Genomic DNA, 21,895 nt, shown 5'->3' with positions numbered 1-21,895 from the left:
AGATTTCCCAAATCTGGTCTCTTGTGAGCCTTGGCTATATCCAAAACACCAGGATGCTTGTTGCAGCTGACACTGTTAGGGCCTACCTGTATCCCCTGGACATTCACCATCCCTGTGCAAGCCAATCAGCTGGCCTCCAACTGATCTCATCTGCAACTCTTTGCCTTTGCCTTTGGGCAAGGGGGCCAGAGCCCCCTTGGTTCATCTGTCAGTCAGGCTGGCAGGGCCAGGTAATCAACGATGGAAATTGACTAATACCCCAGCTTATACCTACGTTGGGTGGAATATTTCTAAGATGTGATTTCCCACAGTGGTAACCTGCTCAATAACACGTCTTATTGGACTTCTCCCCTTCCTCACTTCCTTATCATTTCCCCCGGAATTACCTCTCAGATAAACTCCTTGCTCTCACATTTTTCTCAAGGTCTGATTCTGAGAGAATCCATCCTTAGACAACTTTTAAAAAAAATATATGTTCTCTGGCTCAACCTCAGATCAACTGAATCAGTATCTCAGGGAAGTCAGTCGCAGGAAATCCGTATTTTTAACACATATAAGTGATCCTTATGTGTAGCCCAGTTTGGGAAACAGTACATCCTTTCACCACAATCCCTGTCTCCCAGCAGATCTCAACAGTCAGAAAGGGAGCTAGGAATGTGTTCCAGAACATGGTAGCCATCAGTGGAGTGGTACTCACGGTGTTAAAATATGGCTTTCACCACCTTCTTCCTGCTAGGAATCCCACAAACTCTAGGGAACTGTAGGTGGAGTTTGGACTGGGGCAACCTGCCCTCGTATTTTTAGACTTTCAGGAGGTCATTCTGTTTTATTTCCCGCTTGGATGCCATAGGTTAAGCAGAAGGTTCTCAGTTGCCTAAGGACCAAAATCACTGGGATGTATTTAAAACCAAACCACATAGCATATTTACAATTGACGCTGGTTGTTCTCAAGAAAAAGGTGGTCTTCTGCTCTGCCTTTCAAGACAAAAGCCCTTACTACTTAACAATGAAGAGTAATGCTAATTGAAGTTAGGGGAGAGAACCTCATTGTACCTGTTAATATCTTTTAGTAACCAGAAGGAAAAACTATCCAAAGCCAATCCCAAGCCTGTGCCAAACCAGGAGTAGAGAAACATTGATGGTTCAGAACTCACTGAGGCCTTTCCTGACTCCATAACACTAAATGTTTAAGAATAATTTCAAGACCTCTGAACAAAATCACTTTGAAACCTAAAGAATGAAAATACATTTTCTGAGGAAAAAAGAAGGAATTATGTTTATTTAATCTGAAGAAGATACTACTAATGGGGCATGAGAATAAATTGCCATCGAACTGGGTCTTGAAGGATCAATAGGATTGTTTTAAGCATATACTTTCAACAGAGATTCATTCATTTAGTTCAACCTATGCCTTTGTGCTGCTAATTGGGGCCAGGTGCTATGTTAGACAGGGTTACAAAGGTGAGTCAGGTGCAACGCTGCCTTTTAATAAACTCACAGTCTAGTAGATAGAATGAACATCTAGTTTTTGGGGCATATGAACTGATAAAGTGTTACATTCCTGTAACGAACAGAGTGCTATATAACTACAGAGGAGAGAGTAGTTAATTAAGATAACGTATGTAAGAAAAGGTATGCGTGATTGCTTTTAAGCTGTAAAGCACTACATAAACGTTATTATTAACGAGAACAGCTGTGCCTGGGACGGGCGCCCAAGAAAGATTTCAGAGAGACAGTGGCTTTGGTCCTGGAGCTTGAAGAGGAGAAGGCTTCCAACAGGCAGGGGAGAAGCTGAGGCAATATAGGCAGTGGGCCCAGTGTGGACGAAGCTGGGAAGCTTGTGTTTGGGGCCTCTTGCTGGCTGCCAATCAAATTCTGCATGTTCCAAACATTTTCCATTCTCCCAAAGACCACCAACCTCTTCCTGCCTCCATTTTCCTCTCCTCAACATCACAGACACCATGCTGACACCATGGAGATGAATCCTCTGCTCCTAGACCAGCCCCTTCCTCTGTGTCCATGATGTCACCTACCCCGGTCTTTGTGATTTTTGAGCACTCCCTCAACCCTCTCTGACGTCTTAAGTCTTTCCTATTCCACCGATTTTTTTTTTTTGCTTTTTCTTGAATTGCATATTCAAAGTTTTCCCCTACCTTTTAAAACAAGACCCCCCAAACACCCTTCCCTTTCCCTTCCTTCTCCTATGAAACGCTAGCCCATCTCCCTTTCTTTCTTCCCTAGACTTCTAGAAAGCTTCATCTATACCTGCTGCCTCTGCTTCCATACCCACCACCTCTGTAATTTCTTATAACTTCATCCCACTTCCTCATAACCGATCTTTCCCTCATACCCCCCAGCTGCACATGCTTCCAGGGCTTGCCAGGGACCCTCTATGGGTTTGCACTCCCCATACCAACTGGCATTACTCGCATCTCTCTGCCGTTCTCTGGTCTGTCTCCACCCTCAGCTTTAAGGGGTGGAATTCACTCCTTTGTTCAGTAAAAATCCTAGGTCCACCCTATCCAGCTTCTCTGCTGCGTGCCAGCTTGATACATATGCAAATGAGCTTGTTTTTCCCTTAAGATGCTCACCCCCAGACCCCGACACTCACATCAATGTGTTGGAATAAAAGTATGTGCCGAGGGCTCCTGGAACACTGAATAGGCTGTGATTAAGTAAGTCTGGGGTTGAAAAAGCTTCGGGGATGACCCCCGGGGCAGCTGTTGCCTAAATGGCAGTATAGACGGTCTTGCCATTAACAGAAGTCGAGAAGGCAGGAGAGGAAGCTGTAGTTTGTGGATGGTGAGTTCAGATTCAGCTGTACTGAGTGTGAGATGGCAGCTGGACATCCAGGAAGTCAAGCCGGTCCGCCTGGTGCAAGATACAGCCTAAAGAGGTAGGTTTGGTAGTCTCCTGCCAAGGGGGCGGCTGACGCCAGGAAAGTGGGTGAGATCACCAGGAGACAAGGCTACAGAACAAGCAAAGAGAGCTGGGGCGGGGTTCGGGGGGCAGCTTTGTGGTGAAGGCAGAAGAGAAGCTAGAGATGCTCGGAAAAGGGGGTGTCTCCCCTCCTTCCACGTCCTCCTCCACACCGTCCTGAGAGGGATGGATTGGAAGCACAGATTCGTTCTGACCACTTCCTTCCTTAGAAACCCTCAGTGGCTCCCATACTGCCTACAAGATAAAACAAACAGGAAAAAACCAATCTCCTTAGCACAAAGCCCTTCAAGGTCTAACCCCTGTGTAGCTTCCCTTGTCTATCAACCCTCCCTGGCAGGGGCCATACTCTAACCCTGTGGTTCTGGACCTTAAGCGTGCATTAGAATCACGTGGGGGACTTGTTAACACACAGATAGCTAGGCCCCAGCCCCAAAGTTTCTCAGTCAGTAGATCTGGGATGAAGCCTGAGAATTTACATTTCTAACAATTTCCTAGGGATGCTAAGGCTGCTGACCAGACCACACTTTTTATTTTTTAACGTCTTTATTGGAGTATAATTGCTTTACAATGGTGTGTTAGCTTCTGCTTTATAACAAAGTGAATCAGCTATACATATACACATATCCCCATATCTCCTCCCTCTTGCGTCTCCCTCCCACCCTCCCTATCCCACCCCTCTAGGGGGTCACAAAGCAACCCTGCAGGCTCCCCTGACCCGGACAGAGTTCTCTGCCTCGGTGTGGATAATATTCTGGGCCTGTAATTCCACCTCCTCTTCATTGCTCATGGCAGTGTTCTAGAAAACTTCCTGGATCAATTCTCCTCAATGTCTGTACACCATGATGCGTCTCTCCCTCCTGCTAATAGTTATTCTGCACTTCTGATAAGGCAGGACTCTGCTAAATTTGATTTGCGCAGGCAAATCAGAGAGCAACACAAACTCAGCCCTGAGCCCCTGGATGGGGCCGCTCTTGATACGCTGATGTGCTGCCTGCCCGGGTCAGGACCCTGGGTGGTCCCAAGGCTTGCAGGGGGTGGGGGAGGAAGGGGGGACCAGCAGCTTTAACTGTGAGGCTCCGGAGAAAGAATGATTCAGGGGCTGATGGTTGACAGTAGCGGCACATTTGTCTTTTGTCCCCCTCTAGAACACAGATTTCTTAAAGGCCAGAATAGAATTCTCTTTGTATTCTGTGCTGCCTACAACTGCCTCGTACATAAGAGGTGCTTATTCTTGAATGAATGAAATGAGCACGAGCAGTGTGTCCAATTTGTTATTGGCTTCTATGTTTATTTAAACAAAAGAGGCCATGACAGATGACATCTGTGCCGTATACATTTGTCACATTTATGTCACATTTCTGTTAACATGCAGCTTTTGAAAGTACATTTCATACTATCTCCATTATCTTCTGTTATCCTCCCGTTTTTATCTGATCAATTAGGAGGTAGCTTTTGACCAGCTGGCCATTAGGCAAAGAGACATATATTTACCTACTTGATAGAGCCTAGGAGACTGAGACCATCCAAAATAGGGCATTTCTAAACAATGATTTTTAAAAGTTAAGGTATTAACTCCACATAGAACTTTATTTTCCAAAAATAAACATTTTTTAAAACATTTTTTAAAAAAAGGACAGTTCAGCAGATTTGGATTTGGGGGGAAGACTTTTACAGCAGGCTTTTTCAGATAACAACACAGTAACATAGCACCATTTTGCCATCTAGTGTTGCAGGTCAGTATTACCTGTGATGGAAGCACCATGCAGTTTTCTTCAGCCTTTATGAAAGCTCGCCAAGAAGTGGAGAAGGGTAAGCTGTGACAAAGTGAGAGAGTGGCATGGACATATATACACTACCAAACGTAAAATAGATAGCTAGTGGGAAGCAGCCGCATAGCACAGGGAGATCAGCTCGGTGCTTTGTGACCACCTATCGGGGTGGGATAGGGAGGGTGGGAGGAAGGGAGACGCAAGAGGGAAGAGATATGGGAACATATGTATGTGTATAACTGATTCACTTTGTTATAAAGCAGAAACTAACACACCATTGTAAAGCAATTATACTCCAATAAAGATGTTAAAAAAAAAGAGTCTGAATCTGCGGGGGGTAAATATATGTTAGAACCCCCAAGGATTCCGACCTCCAAAAAGTCAGTCTTCTTTCTCATCCTTCCCTTCTCAAAGTAAACCAGGTAAACAACCAGGCTGAGCTAACTTCAGACCAGATTGCAGTTGTGTCCTTAGAAATCACCCACATGCGTCTGCCAGATTTCCTTCTTGGTGGCAGTGGATGGCGGAGAGGACAGCGCAAACGGAAGCGGGTCTAAGTCACTCAGCTGCGGCAGCCGTGGGAACTGAGCATGGCTTTGGAAGTGAACCTCAGTTGACGAGGAAGCCCAGAGTAAAGGTTTACTCAGGTTGCTTCCATGCGGTGCTACCAGGGTTCAAATCCTTGTTCTGCCATTTACTAGCTATGGAGCTTTGGGGAAGTCATTTGACCCTCATCTGTCAAGTGGGGACAATGATACTGGTTGTGATTAGTATCAAATGAGTTCATAAATGTAAAGGACACATGTTTTCTGCTGACCGTACAATATTGTTTGAATCCTTGGTCTCTGACTTTCTACTTTTGTGAATTTCAGCAAATTTCTTCACCTCTTTGAGCCTCAGTTTCCTTATTTGTGGAGATGATACTTTTTGGTTACATGCAGTAGCATATCTATCAATATTTGACACCCAGAGCAGATTATTTGTAAAGCTCCCTTCCTCTATATGACAAAATCTTTTTCAGTAATAATTATGAAATAAAACAAATGATTATAACGGCCAACTAAGAAACACAGAGAGTGAAAATCTTTCTTTTGTTGAACTTTCCTTCTAGTAGAAATAGAAAATCAAATACAAATAAAAAATAAATAATTAAAATAAACGAATAAACAAATAAAATAAAAATAAATATAAAATAAAATAAATAGTGCCAAAAAGGAAAAAGAAATTGGATTAATTGGATTAATACTTTTATTTATGTTAATGTATTTTTAAAAATTTTATTGTAGTGTAGTTGATCTACAACATTGTGTTAGTTTCAGGTGTACAGCAAAATGATTCAGTTATACATATACATATATTCATTCTTTTTCAGATTCTTTTCTCATATAGGTTATCATATGTTAATATATTTTTGAAGGAGGGGGAACCACATGAAAAAACATGTCCAACAGAGTGAGCACCTCATGGTTCAAAGTCACTGCACCTAGAATGACAGATCGAAGCATCTCAAGTTCTGTTTCTTCGACTTCACGGTCACTGTGCCATCGCTGTGTTTCCGAATCTACCACTTGAATGCAGGAATCTGTAGTACCGCCAGGACTGGAGACGCAAACTTCAGCCAAGGTGAGCCCAGATGATTCTGAACCAACACGAACTTACTCTAGGATCGAATGTGTGTAGCTGAGTCCACTGTGTGTGTGGCCTACTGTATAACTGGGGTTCTTTGCATCACCTTCCCGTGCAGAAAACAGTGTTTCTTACAGGGTAAGTAATGAAAATGTGCTCATTTGAAGCTTACATATATATTATTTAAAACTCAGCTGTAACCTTGGCAATTTTAGAACTTAAACCAATATGACATTTGGAGTTTGAGGGGAGGAGTATTATCACTGACATCGTTTAGAATTATTTGGACATGTTGATAATAAAAGATACCAACTTTTAGTAGGTTTTATTATAGTTTTTAAGTTCTCCACAAACAATGCATCCACTTCTTGCCTGCACCTGGGGCTGACTGCTCCCGCGGCCCTGCCCTCGGTACTCCTTGCCTGCAAGAGTTAAATGAGGAAAGCTGCCAGGACAATACATCCGATATTGAATATTGAACACATCCAGTATTTTTCTTCCATGAGTTATCTCCTTGTTCCCTTCCTCCCTCCCACCCAAAGCCTGCTATCCATCCTCCCATACATATATACGCATGAATAAATGATTCTGAACCTTCAGCGCAAGTGAACCAACCAATCCAGTGTTCTATACTGTTTGATGATAAATAATCCATAGCTTAGGTCTTCATTTGGAAACATGGGCCTTCTATGGATTTCCTCTCAAGACATCTCTCAACGCCAAAAGGTAGAGCTGGTCCAAGTCGCCTTGGCATTAGGGTGTGGAGGTAGCCCTGCAGGATGGGGCCCATGAGCCTGTCATTTGCCTCTTTGTTCTCAGATCTCCTCCCAGCCCTTCGTATCTCCACTCTGTATCACAAAGCACTCCATTTCCCTGGCTTCCGGACAGGTTAGGGCAATTGGAGGCCCAGGCAGAAGACTGGACGGAGAAAGGAGAGGAGAAGCCTGGTGATTGCCTTCTCTCCTCACCGCCTCAGGCAGTGTCTCTGCAATAGCTCTATCTTTTCCACGGAGACAAATTTTCTGAAAAGTTAATGAAGCCTCAGCTCCAGGGCCTCTCACTTGCACAGGTCCCTTCCAATGCCCTGTGTGTATAATTTTTTTAACAGCTTTATTGAAATATCATTTACAAACCATGAAAATCACCCATTGTAAGTGTATGGTTCGATGGTTTTTAGTAAATTTATTGAGTTGTACAACCATCACCGCAATCCAGTTTTATAAAATTTCCATCACCCCAAATTTCCCTCGTGTCTTTTCAGTCAATTCTGGCCCCCAAGCCCAGGCCCTGGTAACCACTAATGTGCTTCTTGTCTCTATGGATTTGCCTCTTCTGGACATTTTCATGTAAATGGAATCAAATAGTATGTGGTCTTTTGTGGCTGGTTTCCTTCACCGAGCAGCATGTTTTTGAGATTCATCCATGGTGTAGCATGAATCAATACTTCATTTTCATTGCCAAATAGTATTCCGTTGCATGGCTAGTCCCCATTTTGTTTATACTTTCACCAGTTACTGGACCTGACTGTGATTTTTATATTTGTAATTTTACATGCTTTGTCTTCAAAGGGCTCCCCAGATTGCATAAGCTTTAGGCCCCCAAACCAAGAGCTGCCTCTGCCTCTGTGGGTGGCTACAGTCCTGTGGCAGGCAGCCTCTAAGATCTTGCTTCTTGCTATTCATGCCCTTTGTGATCCCTTCTTCTTGAGTGTGGCCTGTACCTAATGACTCTGTTCTAACAAATAGAATATGGCTAAAGTGTTGGGAAGTCACTTCCAAGACTGGGTCACAAGAAGACGGTGACTTCCATCTTGCTCTCCCTTTTTCACATGCTCTCTCTCTCAGAGCCCTTGCTTTAACCATCTTGTGATCAGCCCTAGGGACAGGCCCACATGACTAAGAACTGATGTCTTCAACCAACAGCCAGTGAAGACCTGAGGCCTGTCAACATCCATATGGGGAACAGATCCTTCCCAGTTGAGCCTTGAGCTAACTGCAGCCACAGCTGACACCTTGATCATAGCCTTGTGAGAGACCTGAACCGGAACGACCCAGCTCAGCTGATGGCTCCTGACCTGCAGCAACTGTAAGGTAATAAATTTATTGTTTACAGCTGCTAAGTTTGGGGATCATTTATTACACACCAGTAGACAAATACAAGCCCCCACCTGGTAGCCCCTCTTTCCTGGCAGCCTTCAGCATGTCTGTAGTTCCTGACATATGACCCTAGCTTCTGGTCTCTGATGACACCAGCTCTTCCCATGTGCCCCCCGTCCTAAGGGTACTAGCACCTTTCTGCTGTGGCTGATCTCTGTGTTGCCTTATGGACCCCTCTTTGGCTTCTCACTCTTCTCTGACCCATGTAACCAGCTGCTGGTATTAACCCCCCCCTCTGTCTGAAATACCTAGGGTGGTTTCTAGCATTGCAGGGGAAAACATTTCATCTTCTATGACATGTAGGCTCAGTTGAGCCTTCACAAGTCTGTTTAGAGAGAGAAAGAAATTAGTGTGGGACGGAGAGTCTTGTAGGTCCTGGAATCAGTCTTCATGAATAAAATAGGTTAAGACAGAAGGCCACCCGCTGCGCTACCAGATAGCCCAGCAATAGCTCTGTAAGGTGATGACAGAGTGACAGAGCAGCCCTTCTCACCATTCCAGTCCACAGTGAGCATTCTCGGGTAGGGAGGGAGGGTGCGTGAGCCAGAGTGTGTATTCCCCAACGGCAGCAGCCGTCCTGGGGCTTCCCCTTTGCAGGGTCTCCCTGAGGCTACAGCAGGGCTATGGGAGGTCTAAGGGCTGTGGACACGATCGTGATCATAGAGGGCTGAGCCCACCTCTCTGGGGCTCGGACGGCTTCGCTGAGGGCTCCATACTGCTTACGTCATGTTCTGGCTGCTCTGGGGATGGAGTTCAGCCCGCAGCGTGGTGAAGCAGTCTCTACAGACTGCGGGCGGGCTGGTGCACAGCAAAGGTGCTGTTTCCTCTACCCCTGGTGGACAAAGAAGCCGCTCTTTCCTAGACCAACCTGGGAAAACAGAAGAGAAGCCTTTGGGCTTACTTCCTCGTCTTTCAATCCCTAGCTTGTTCAAGAGCAGGGGATCTTGGCTGGGGAACTATTTTCCTGGGAAATTCTCTCTGCTTCCAGCCCCTAGCACTGTTACTGCCTCTTCTGGGTGGGAGCCCAAGAGTAAAGTGAGCAACAGATGCAGCCCCGGGCATCTTTTGGCCTCTCAGGGGCTCAGTGTCCTGCACAACCAGCTGTTATTCTCCATCACACCCTGCAGCCCGGGATTCGCTCTCCCCTGCTTCTGGAGGCTTCCCCCTCTCTCCCGTGCAGTTTCATGGACCAGCACCTTCAGACCCACCCTGCAGCTCTGACTGAGGAATTGGCAGGTTCTTCTGACACAGTGAGCTCGGCCACTCTCCCCACTCCGCAGAGGAGAGGAATTGCCTTGGACTCATCACGCCCCTCTCGATGGTGCAGACACCCAGCTGACAGAGGGACAGACAGAGTGTTGGCAATAGGCAAGTCTAATGTCAGAAACCCTATGTGGAGTTTGTTTCAGAGTGCACGGTCTGAACAGAAAGGGCGGACAAAGAGGGAAATTAGGAATACAATGGCTAGAAGGATTATAAGATTGATTTCACTCTAGCTGCAACTGTCAGCTGTTGGGGGAATCTGAGCCAAGGCCTCGGCTAGAGCTGGAGAGAAGTTACAAAGAACAATGGCTCGTAAGCAAGACAGTTCCCCGCCTCTACAGACCACTGCTGCTTTCTCTTGCTGGAATAGATTTCACCGAGCAATTCAGTATTGACTCTAATCATTTACATCTTCGTTAAATATTAATTTGGTACCCTGTAATTGTTGATTACTTTTCAGTCTGGGCTGGATTCTGTGAGGCACTGTGCTGATTTCTTCGGGATGTCATCACCACAGGCTGTTGGGCATGGGGCTTGGATCCAATGCAGGATACAAGCTCAGAAGCAAGGGAGTCCCTCAGTACCTACCAGTGTGTTTGATGGTTATTACTCACGTGATGATGGGGAGGAACGGACATTATGCAGCCTCTCAGGGCTCTGTCAGTGAATTACAGGTCACTTTGTCCTTTCGCCTGTTAGCACATCCATAAATTACAGCACAGCCTGGGCAGAGCTCATATGGCAAACTACCATTTAAAAAAAAATCTCTTCTAGTGCCTTTAATTTGGGGACCACAAATAAATTAGGTTACCAGTCATCATAAACACTTAATGAGTTGAGAAACAGGAACCATCTCCATTTTGTGGATGAAGAAGACTTGAGGACACACAGTACTGAATGTGGAAACGGATGGGGGTTTGGGAAGGACCTGTTCCCCTCAGTGGCACCTTATGCACATTTTGTCCGGCACATTAAAGGAAAACTGGGTTTAGGTTCTATTGAGGTATTTGAAAAGGAGAGAGCTCCTTCAGTGTATTAGTTATGCTTTTGGCTGCAACTAAAATTGCTTCAACACAAGGATCCTTCCTTCTTATTTAATATACCAAAAAAAAAAAAAAATCCAGAGGTGGTTGGGATCAGGGTCAGTTCAGTGGCTCCACAATGGCACCAAGGACCCTGACTCCCTCCATCTTCTGCTCTGCCTTCCTTGGGGTATTAGTTAGGCACCTAGGCTCATCCCCTCAGGGTTGCAAAGTGGCTGTCACGGTCCCAAGCATTGAGTGCAAACACAACAATGTCCAACTGAAGAAAAGAGATGTTTCTACTCATGAAGTATTTCTTATTAGGGAGGAAGTCCTCCCCAGAAGTCCCCCTTCCTCACTTATCATTGGCCAGAATTGAGTCACATGTCTGTGCCTTAGCTACAAAGGAGGCTGGAAAGTGAGAAGCTGGCATTTTTAGTCTCTGGGTTGGGAGGTTCTCTGCCATCAAGAAAGGCGGAGGAGATGGCCTTTGTGCTTATAATCAGCAGTGCCTTCTACACTTAGATTCATCTTTCATTGAGTGCTTAGCACAGGCTTAGCACGCTGTTAGGCACCTTCACCTGCATTACATTATTTACCTAATTAAGCTGTAATAAAGTTAGGATGGTCAATAAATTACCTGTTGGGGTCTTAGAAACCACTTGTTCATCTATTTATCTCTGAAGCCCTGAGCTGTTCATTGGCAAATAAGAATACTACCCAACTGATTCTAATAACCAAGTGAACTGAAAATCAGTATTAGAAAGACTGAAAAATTCCATCAACATGGGTTCAAACAATCTGGATTGGTGAGTCTTGGATTTTCTGTGTTTCTAGCAGGGACTTAACCTAAGGAGACTGAACAGGCCACTCCTAACTTCCAGAGTAAAAGTCACAAGCTAAAAGTTCTTAATTCTAGTTCTTTTAAGTTGGGTAAGAACCAAAATTGGCCACAGATCTAGACCCACTACAAGGAATGGCTCAGAAATAAGGATCCCAAGTACTGCTCTGTTCCAATTTATTAGCTTAGGCCAACCCCATTGGCTGGGCTTATTTATTTGAGCCCAGGGAGAATACATTGCTGTTCACCTGTGTTTTGCATTGGAGTTTCTGTCAACAAGTAATCAAGTCTCTCCAGATGTTTCACTTGCTATAACAAAGCTACTGTCACAAACAATAACACACAGATGTTCCCTTTGAAAAGCAGATTAAGAATGTTTTTGTTAATGTTTCAAATTATCAAATGAATTGTGAAGAATACGGATGCAAAATTGGTTGCCAGAATATCTCCTTGAAACTGGATTTTTAAAAGATTAATTAACTATAACCTCTTTGGGTAAGATTAATCAAACTTCAACAAATAAAGGAGAAAAATAAACTTAGTGTTTTTTGTCAAGTAGGATTCAAGTGGTTAGAGATTATGAAATTTGCTTTTCACAGAAGGATTTCATTTCTGTTTGTTTCATTTTCTTTTCCTATCCCCTATTTCTCTTACTGTACTTCAACATGGAGTCTATTCACTCTTGTGTTACTGAGTCTTTGTTTCCGAAATGGTTTTTTTCTTTATTTGCTAATTCGCTCCTAAGTCCTGAAAGCTTTTTTCAGACCCTCATGTTAGTTAGCCATAGCATTTCAGAGATTTGCCTGTTTCTGATCCAATCGCTGCTTTTGTAAATGAGCAGGACCTTACGGGGCCTTCCCAGGACAGACCCCTCCCCCATACCCTCTGCTGTAGCTCCTCTCTGAAGTACCCAGATAATAGTATCTGATGCATATTCCCTGAGTTTTTCAGATGCTAAAACCACCACCAAATGGAAGAAATTAACTACTTGATGATCATGAGCACCTTGCCTTTAAAAATGTTTTGCTGAAACCCTTCAGGGATTTGCAATCAAAAGGGGAAATGATGGAAAAATCTCCACATTTTTGAGGTATGGGGAAGTCATTCTGGCTTATACCTGGTTTAATTTATCCTTTACTGACCAAAGCAGCCTGTTTTATGACCTTTTGAACATGCATTGTACATCTGCTTTGGCCTTGGGGAGGGGAATGCTTTTGAATATCAAAATGGAGTAGCTGTGGTTCAGACGTCCAAGGTAAAACTAGGTTGCCATTGTGGACGTGATTTCAGGCATGTTCCTGTATTGTTGAGAACTCGAATTTTCTGAGCTGTGTCACACTCAGGACGCCACCAGCCATTCTCAAAGCAGTGTCTGCTGGCAGATGGCAGCTGCAACCTTATAACCTCAAGGTCTCCTCTTGTAACTATTAGATTTTTAGACAATAAAATGGCTTTAGATCAGATGTTAGCAGAAAAAAGGAGACATATGTAGTGGCCAATAGCTCCTGTTATGTATATGTTAATACCACGTCAGAAGTGAAAATCGGCTTAGATAATAGGAGACAACTGGCTACCTGCCTACAAGTCTCCCCCAAACTGGCAGGTCCAGACTGGTTTTCAGACTTATTCTCTGAATTCCTCAGGAAATGACATCTCTCTTGGTATATGGTCAGGCCACTCAAGATGGCTGTTCTCTTGCTCTCTGTACCTCCCCTGCTCGACCAGTGCCTGCTTCACCTACACCCTACTCACGGAACTCACCTTCCTACCTACTCGCCCCAGGCCCCAGCTGGTGATTGTTCTGATCAAAGGGGCAGTGAGGGGCGTGCCCCTCTACTGGTTTCCCTGGTAACTGATGAGTCCACCTGATGTCAATTCCCCTCTAACTGGTAATCTCCCCTTCCCCCTAGGAGCAAAGCCTGCCACCATGTCCTGCCCGCCACCTGCCGTATATGGTGGGGTGTTGCTCCAGGACCTTGCTTCAGATGTGTAAGCTCCCCCATCCACTAGACCATTGATGTCTCTGTTGCTGACTCCAGGCTCTTTCTTAGGTCTTAAAACAGCAAGTACAGGCCTTGTAGGCCTGCGGGATGCAGCCCAATACTTGTCCGTTAAAGTTCCAGTGGTCACTCCTCCAACTACTTCTAATTGGGTCGGCTGGCACCAAAAGGGTGGACTAAGTGACTGAGATCATACGAGACTTGGATCGGGACTTGAAACTCGGGAATATTTCCAATTCTGTGTCCATGTTACCGAACCAAACTTGGGTCTGCTCACCCGCGTGTAGTGAAGCCAATCTGTTCACACCGGGTTATGGTGAAGGAAAATGCAGCTTTTATTGTAAAGGTGCCAATACTAGGAGGACGGATGGCTGGTGCTCTAAACTCCCGAACTCCCCGAAGGGTTTCAGCAAAGCATTTTTAAAGGCCGGGCGAGGAGGGGTGTCCCAGGGTATGTGATCAGCTCATTCTCAGTTCTCTGATTAGTTGATGGTGATCATTCCTTAGGCGCCAGAAGGTCTGGGTGCCACTGCTCAGATCATCAAGCAGTTAATTTCTTCCATTTGGTGGTGGTTTTAGCATCTGTAAAACTCAGGGAATATGCATCAGATACTATTATCCAGGTACTTCAGAGAGGAGCTAAAGCAGAGGATATGGGGGAGGGGTCTGCCCCAGGAAGGCCCCATAGGGTCCTGCTCGGTTACATCCATTACCCAAATTGAGGCAGGACTATGCCCCATTTGAGCAGGAAGTAGCCAGCTGTTGTCACCCCATTCCCTGAAAGATTTGGGGAAGGATGAAACGGGATTGGAGATTGAAACCGAGTTCCTCTGCCGAGTTTATGATGAACCTCTATCCAAAATATTATTCCCTTTCTTGTCCAACACCTGTTTTCAAGATTGAGAGGTACCAAAGAAAAGGGGGGAATTGTAACCGAGCAGGACCCTACGGGGCCTTCCCGGGACAAACCCATCCTCCATATCCTCTGCTTTAGCTCCTCTCTGAAGTACCTGGATAATAGTACCTGATGCATATTCCCTGAGTTTGTCAGATGCTAAAACCACCACCAAATGGAAGGAATTAACTAGTTGATGATCCTGAGCCCGTGGCCCCCGCACCTTCTGGCGCCTAAGTGATCACCATCGACCAATCAGAGAATTGTGCACGGGCTGATCACGTACCTTGGGACGCCCCTCCCTCACCTGGCCTTTAAAAATGTTTTGCTGAAACCCTTCGGGAAGTTCGAGGTTTTTTGGGCACTAGACGCTCAGTCTCCTTGCTCCGCCCTGCAATCAGTCTCCCTCTGTTCCAAACTCCGACGTTTCGGTTTGATGGGCCTCGCTGCGCGTCCGGCACAAGAACGTGCGTTCGGAAACACTTTTTCATAGCTTTATAATTTTCGTAGTTTCTTTTAACCTTATTTTGTATGATTGCATAATAGGTTTTGTACTATAATTTTCTGCTGCGCCTTCATTATCTGTTGGTATGTTGATTCATTCCTCTTTTTCCTTATAATATCACTGTAAAGGGCTTGATCGCCCTCTGTTTCTATTGCTCATGTTTAAATGATGTGGGTTTTCCTGTGCTTTTAGAAGGATCCTGAATAGGGAGAGAGCAAACCAGAGCTGCTTTCCTGGCTTCCCTGTTCAGGGGTTCCCTTTCTGCTTTGGCTCAGAAGCAGGGCTGGCTTCATGGGCATGTGGCCCGTATAGCCACACAGGGGCCTGCTCCGGGTTTCATGCTCTCCTGTTACCGTCTTGAAATTTTTAATCATTTGTGAACAAGGAGCTCTGGATTTTCACTTTACACTGTGCTCTGCGAATTACGTAACTGGTCCTGCTGGGGAGTATTAAACAACACAGCCTCTCTGTAGCCACCTACTCAGTGTGGAACTCTCTTGGCCAGTGTGAAACTTCTGTCTCCTACCAGCGTTTCTGGCATGCTCAATTCAGAATCCACTCCCAGCAAGACTCTTTTTCAGGGAGGCTCTCAGTTCTTCGGGATGGCAGATGTTATTGTGTATTTGTGAAGTTGTTACGGGCTTAATTCACCTTAGTACCCCATGACAGCCCCTTAGTGGGTTCTCGTGGTCCTTTCTAGACTTACTGGCAAATGGAAACTATGAAGATGTCTGTCAGGTTGTTCTCAGACTTGCCTACTGAACATTCCACTCAAAATGGAATACTTCTTTTGGAAGTATCTGGCAATTTCTGTGTCCTGGGTCTCCTAAGATGGTCAGAACACCACTTTATCCCCCCTCTATTAACCTCCCACAGCTATTAAACCCATAGGGGTCCTGCTGATGTCAGGGTTTGGATCCACTCACCTGTGTTCTGGAGTTCATGGGTGTACAGTCACTTGCTTTGGTTGAAGATGGTGCCTGTGGACTGTTTATTTTGCTATCCTAGTTGTTTTGAGGCGATTTGGAGAGATTAAAAAAACTACATTGCCATCATTGATCTTGCCCCCAACTAGAAGCTATTATAAGAATGTTTAGGTTTGGTGTATTTATTACAGAATCATTAACCATTAGATAAGTACTACACCAAATTTCCAAAGACTGCTTTCTATAACCATCTTTATCCAGGCATATATTATCTAAGAGGCTGAAGTATACAATAGGAAAAGAAGTAGTATAAATATAATTGGCAGGGCACATGTGCTCTCATTTAAGTACTGAACATTACAATTTTTAAATTTGGTTTAAAAAGTAAAAACCTTCATAAAAACTTCTATTTACAAGTCTTGTTAGCTGAGAACATAAATATGTCCATTACATTCTCCAAATCTGGCAAAGTAGTAAACCCTGGGATAAGGAAAGCATCTGAGAGGTACCCAATCAATACCTAGAAAAAGACACACCAGTGTTTTAATTTTTTTATTAAAGTATAGTTGATTTACAGTATCATGTAAGTTTCAGGTATACAGCACAGTGATTCAGTTATATATGTGTATATATATATATTCTTTCAGATTCTTTTCCCTTATAGGTTATTATATAATATTGAGTATAGTTCCCTGTGCTATACAGTGGGTCCTTATTGGTTATCATAGTAGTGTGTATATGTATATGTTAATCCCAGCCTCCTAATTTATCCCTCTCCCCATCCCCCTTTCCCCCCGGTAACTGTTAAGTTTGTTTTCTGTGTCTGAGTCTCTTTCTGTTTTGGACATAAATTCATTTGTCTTTTCTTTTAGAGTCCACATATAAGCAATATCATATGATGTTTGTCTTTCTCTGTCTGGCTTATTTCACTTAGTATGATAATCTCTAGGTCCATCCATGTTGCTGCAAATGGCATTGTTTCATTCTTTTTTATGGCTGAGTAATCTAGTGTGTGTGTGTGTGTGTGTGTATGTATATATATATATATGTGTGTGCATATATATATATATACACCACACCTTCTTTATCCATTCATCTGTCAATGGACATTTAGGTTGCTTCCATGTCTTGGCTATTGTAAATAGTGCTGCAATGAACATTGGGGTGCGTATATCTTTTTGAATTATGGTTTTCTCCAGATATATGCCCAGGAGGACACACCATTGTTTTTAAAAAGTCATTTATATCACAAAATGAGGCAGTAATATATAATTTTCACTCAGTATATGCAACAGTATTTTGGCAGAATAGGATTGCGGAATAGGTACCTGTCAAAAGTATTTAAAATCATAATATATGATATCATAACGAAGTCCTTCTTCAACCAAAATTCACCTGCCATTCATTCATTCACTAGATAAATGTGAAATGTACCATGTGCCAGAGATGCTTAGATGAGAAGACAGAGTCCCTGCTTATTAGAAACTAGGCAGGCAGCCTGGTAAGTTCTCAGGAAATGTGATGGATGCTCAGGCAGGGACCAAAAGAGGGAAACCTGTGTTAGTTTAGGAGGTCAGAGAGGGCTCGGGTCCACACTCTGACTTTGGTTCCTCCTATTTTCTAAAGCCAAGCTGCCCTCCAAGCTGAACTAAATCACACTCTTCTTCAAGTCTTAATGATTCTACTTACCAGTTAAGCCTTACCTCCTCAATACCGTTTTATAGTGACATTGCCCTTTCTTTGAATTCTAAAGTCCTTAACACACCATTTCATTTGTCTATGATTGTAGAACCAGTCTACAGTCTTTTTTTTTTTTTGGCTGCATTGGGTCTTGGTTGCTGCACACGGGCTTTCTCTAGTTGTGGTGAGCGGGGGCTACTCTTTGTTGCGGTGCGCAGGCTTCTCATTGCAGTGGCTTCTCGTTGCGGAGCACGGGGTCTAGGGCGTGCGGGCTTCAGTAGTTGTGGCACACAGGCTCAGTAGTTGTGTCTCGCAGGCTCAGTACTTGTGGCACACGGGCTTAGTTGCTCCACAGCATGTGGGATCTTCCTGGACCAGGGCTCGAACCCGTGTCTCCTGCATTGGCAGGCGGATTCTTAACCACTGCGCCACCAGGGAAGCCCAGTTGTTTTGTTTTTTAAGTGTCTATTTGTATATTGCTTTTCTCCAGCTGAATTATAAGCATTTCCATGAGAAAAGGCAACTGAAGATATAACTTTTATCTTCTCTAACATTGAATGTGATACTGGGCACACAATAGACATCTAATAAATGCTTGTTTAAAAAGACAACAAATAAGTAAACGAAGTTATAGAGCTCAATTGCTGCAAACTAAAAAATAAGATTTGTTTATGTTAAGTTTGGTTTGCTACATGAAATTTGATTAAATTGGTCATACATACTTCCAAATGTAGGAGAATGGAGCTGCTTCTGAAACTTAAATGATACAACCATATTGGCCCATTCTTTTGCAAGGTAAATAAGGATTCTGGTACTGATACAAAATGTACCTTCAAGTGAATTAAACTCTTAGCTCAAAATATACAGCCTGTGGAGCATATGGCAAGATCGTGTGGTGGGAAGAACATAAGCCTTGGAAGAAGGGACACCTTAGAGTCAAATGCTGAGATGTCATTCACCAGTTAGGTGGCCTTGGAGAAATTAATGAGCATCACCCAATCTGCCTCATGTCTATATGTGTATTTTGTGTACAATTACAGGTCTACATTCTTCATATACTCTCAACTCAGCCCAATATAATAGGTTTACGAGTCTCAACATTATGTATCAATTGATACTGTAAGCTTTGCATTGATGTTCTAAAATTGTGTCAGTGCCCCCAAAGTTTCTACAGTTATGGGACAGATTTAGAGAATAGGTCTTTAGCTTCCTGTCACATAGACGAGATCTTTCATCCCAAGCCCCAGTCATGTACCATTAGAATATTGTTTGGAAATTGCAACATCTGAAACTTTTTAAAAAGACAGTCCTAATTCTTAAACTTGTCATACATGCAAGACAGTAATTATGGGCTTCAGAACTATAGAATTTTGTACTGAGTTTGATGTAAAAAGGAACAAAAATGTCTTTCTACCATATCAATACGGCAACTCATCCTTCGATAGAGAAAGAGGTCAGACTCAATTCATTATTTGTTTGTCATCATTCTGCCAATACAGGTTCTCTTAGGCTGTCAGGTTAACAGGCCTAAGATCAGGGGAGTGTTTAATAAAGCAATGAGTTTCTCTATTCCAGCTATTTTCTTCTCAGACTACAGAGCTAAAGAGACTGTTTAAATATGTTGACAAGAAAGAAAAAATATTTTTAAGAACTCATATTTTTGTCTGCTGTCCTCCATTTCATCCTTGCTACCAAAACTTTCAGTTGAGGTCCAACTGAGAGCTCACAAATTTCATTCATAGATAATGTAGAACAAATGTTGCCAACACCACCCTTCTGATGAACAGCTCAAAAACACAATGAAAATAGCAACACATGGGCGGTGAATCATATGAGACGGTATCTCGAGCAAACAGGGAAAAAAACCTTTATTTCTTTTTAGAAAACTTTCACTCTCCATCTGTTCTCCGAAGATACCTGCATTTGGTGTGCATACACATGCATGTGTGAGCAAACACTAAATAAGTCAAATGGTAGATGATGTAAGGTAGTGTAATGATTTCTCTATGAAAATTTTTGCCTGGTAGTGAGATACTATTTGAAATTTTAGAGACATTTTTATAATAAAGTACATAGTCAGTTTTTGTAAGCATTCTCCGGTGTTTGAGAAAAGTATCTATTCACAAGTTGTTGGATTCAGTTCTACACATTCCATTAGCTCAAGCTTGTTAATTGTGTTGTTTGGCTCTTCTATACACTTAAGTTTTCCTCTTCTTGATCTGTATCTCTCTCAATGAGATGTGTTAAAATTCCTCACTAATTGAATAGTTTTAAAATTCTCTATGCAGTATTGTTTTTGTTTTTTTGGCTTTGTATATTTGGAAGATCTGTTGGATGCATTCCAATTCATGACTGTTTTATATTCCTGTTATATTTTTCCTTTCATTACTATGTAAATGTAATGAGTTACTTAATCTCAAATAATGCCTTTTTGACTTGAAGATTATCCCATTTGACATACATATTGCTTTGTCTGATTTCTCTCTGTTCTTTGCCTCCTTTCTGTCATCATATTTAAGGAATTTTTCTGGATTAAAAAATTTGAGGTGAGAAACTATAGGTGAGTTGAATTCCTCCATATTTTTGTGGTTACTAATATATCTTCTTCTTTTGCATTTTCTTTGTACCATACCTTCTCACGGTTTCTATTTTTTTAATTATGTTTTCTCTTTTTTCATTTTCTCACTTGGAAGTTATCATTCCGTTTCTGTTCTTTTAGTGGGAAGCCTTAATTGCTTAACATACATACTTGACCTAAAAAGTTACTATCTTTACCCTCCACCTGAACAAGAGAAGACCTGGGAACACAAACTCCAAGCCTCATCCTCCCATCTTCCATGTTTTTGTTGTCTAATGTTTAGTCGCTCCTTGTTTTTAACCTCCCATCACTCATTTTCATTGTCACTGTTTTTATAGTTAATATTTATTTAGATTTTGAACTCCGTGTTGAGCAGTGACAACTCACATTGCCTCTCACATCCCACTTCTTCATTCTGGATTCAGTTTCCTTCTTATTGAAGTATATCCTTTAGAGTTTTTCCAGCAAAGTTCTATGCATGTCAACTCTCTCATTCTTTGTTTTTCTAAAAATGTCTTTGAGTTCCTTCAAGATCGAGTCAAAACAATCTAGCTGAGAATAGAATTGAGGTTAACAATTGAAGATAGTATTCAATTATCTTCTGACATTATTGTTGTTAAGTCCCAGTCTAATTTTTGTTCTTTGGTCTTTTCCCTGATTACTTTACAATTTTTTGGTATTTTGCAGTTTCACTGTGTCGATCGATCTCTACCCCATACTCTCTCTACCCCATTCTCTCTAATCTTTCCTTCTGGAACTCTTATTAGATATATGTTGCACATTCTTGCCTCCATATTTCTTAGATTTTTGGCTATATTTTCCACCTCTTCATTTTATAAGTAATTTTCACAGGTTTTCAGCTGTGTCTAACATAGACATTGGATTTTAATTCTAATAACTCTATTTTTCATTTTCCTTCTTTAAATACTACTTTTTTCATGACTTTTAAAGTGGTTTTGTTTTTATTTATTTATTTTTGGCTGCGTTGGGTCTTTGTTGCTGCACGCGGGCTTTAGTTGTGGTGAGTAGGGGCTACTCTTTTTGCGGAGCGTGGGCTTCTCACTGCGGTGGCTTCTCTTATTGCGGAGCACGGGCTCTAGGCGCACGGGCTTCAGTAGTTGTGGTGCATGGGCTTCAGTAGTTGTGGCGCATGGGCTTAGTTGCTCTGCGGCATGTGGGATCTTCCGCACGGAGGGATCGAACCTGTGTCCCCTGCATTGGCAGGCGGATTCTTAACCACTGTGCCACCAGGGAAGTCCTCATGTCTTTTTCTTTAACTCCTATTTTAAAATGTCTCATAGTCTCGTTTTATTTGTATAGCTTAGGGTTCAAAACAACACATTCCTCCCTTAATAAGTAACTTCATTTAATAGTTTCCTATGTATTCTCCCAATGTTTCTTTATACAAATATAAGGATTTTTGAATATATATTCTGATTTTTTTTCTCTCTTGTTTACCATGAGGCAGCACCATATACTATATTAACAGTGGCCTGTTTTACTTTTTGCACATAAAAACACGACCTCATTCCTTTTTGCCATTACATAGCATTCCATTGTGTGGGTATATCATGGTTAGTTTTACCAGTACCCTACACTTGGGTTGTTTCCAGTTTTTTACTCTTAAAGATAATACTGTAGTGAATATATCATTTTACAAGCACTCGACTGTATTTATGGGATAGAGTCACAGA

The 21,895-nt window shown here is 42.8% G+C and overlaps 1 long non-coding RNA gene across 2 annotated transcripts; it reads left to right on the top strand.

Moving 5' to 3' along the window:
• Positions 1 to 1,959: 1,959 nt before the first annotated feature.
• Positions 1,960 to 17,559, top strand: LOC309652650. 2 transcript variants are annotated; one of them, XR_014258849.1, is made up of 3 exons: positions 1,960 to 4,749; positions 6,127 to 6,332; positions 8,258 to 17,559. It is a non-coding gene; the product is annotated as an uncharacterized lncRNA (long non-coding RNA). The 2 variants fall into 2 exon arrangements; XR_014258850.1 differs by lacking the exon at positions 1,960 to 4,749 and having other exon boundaries at positions 4,880 to 6,332; positions 8,258 to 8,425; positions 9,672 to 17,559.
• The last annotated feature ends 4,336 nt before the right edge of the window (positions 17,560 to 21,895 follow it).

The sequence above is a fragment of the Balaenoptera physalus genome, assembly GCF_965194825.1.
Source record: "Balaenoptera physalus genome assembly, chromosome: X".
NCBI classification, from domain to species: Eukaryota; Metazoa; Chordata; class Mammalia; order Artiodactyla; family Balaenopteridae; genus Balaenoptera; species Balaenoptera physalus.
This window is presented reverse-complemented; position numbering and strand designations above follow the sequence as displayed.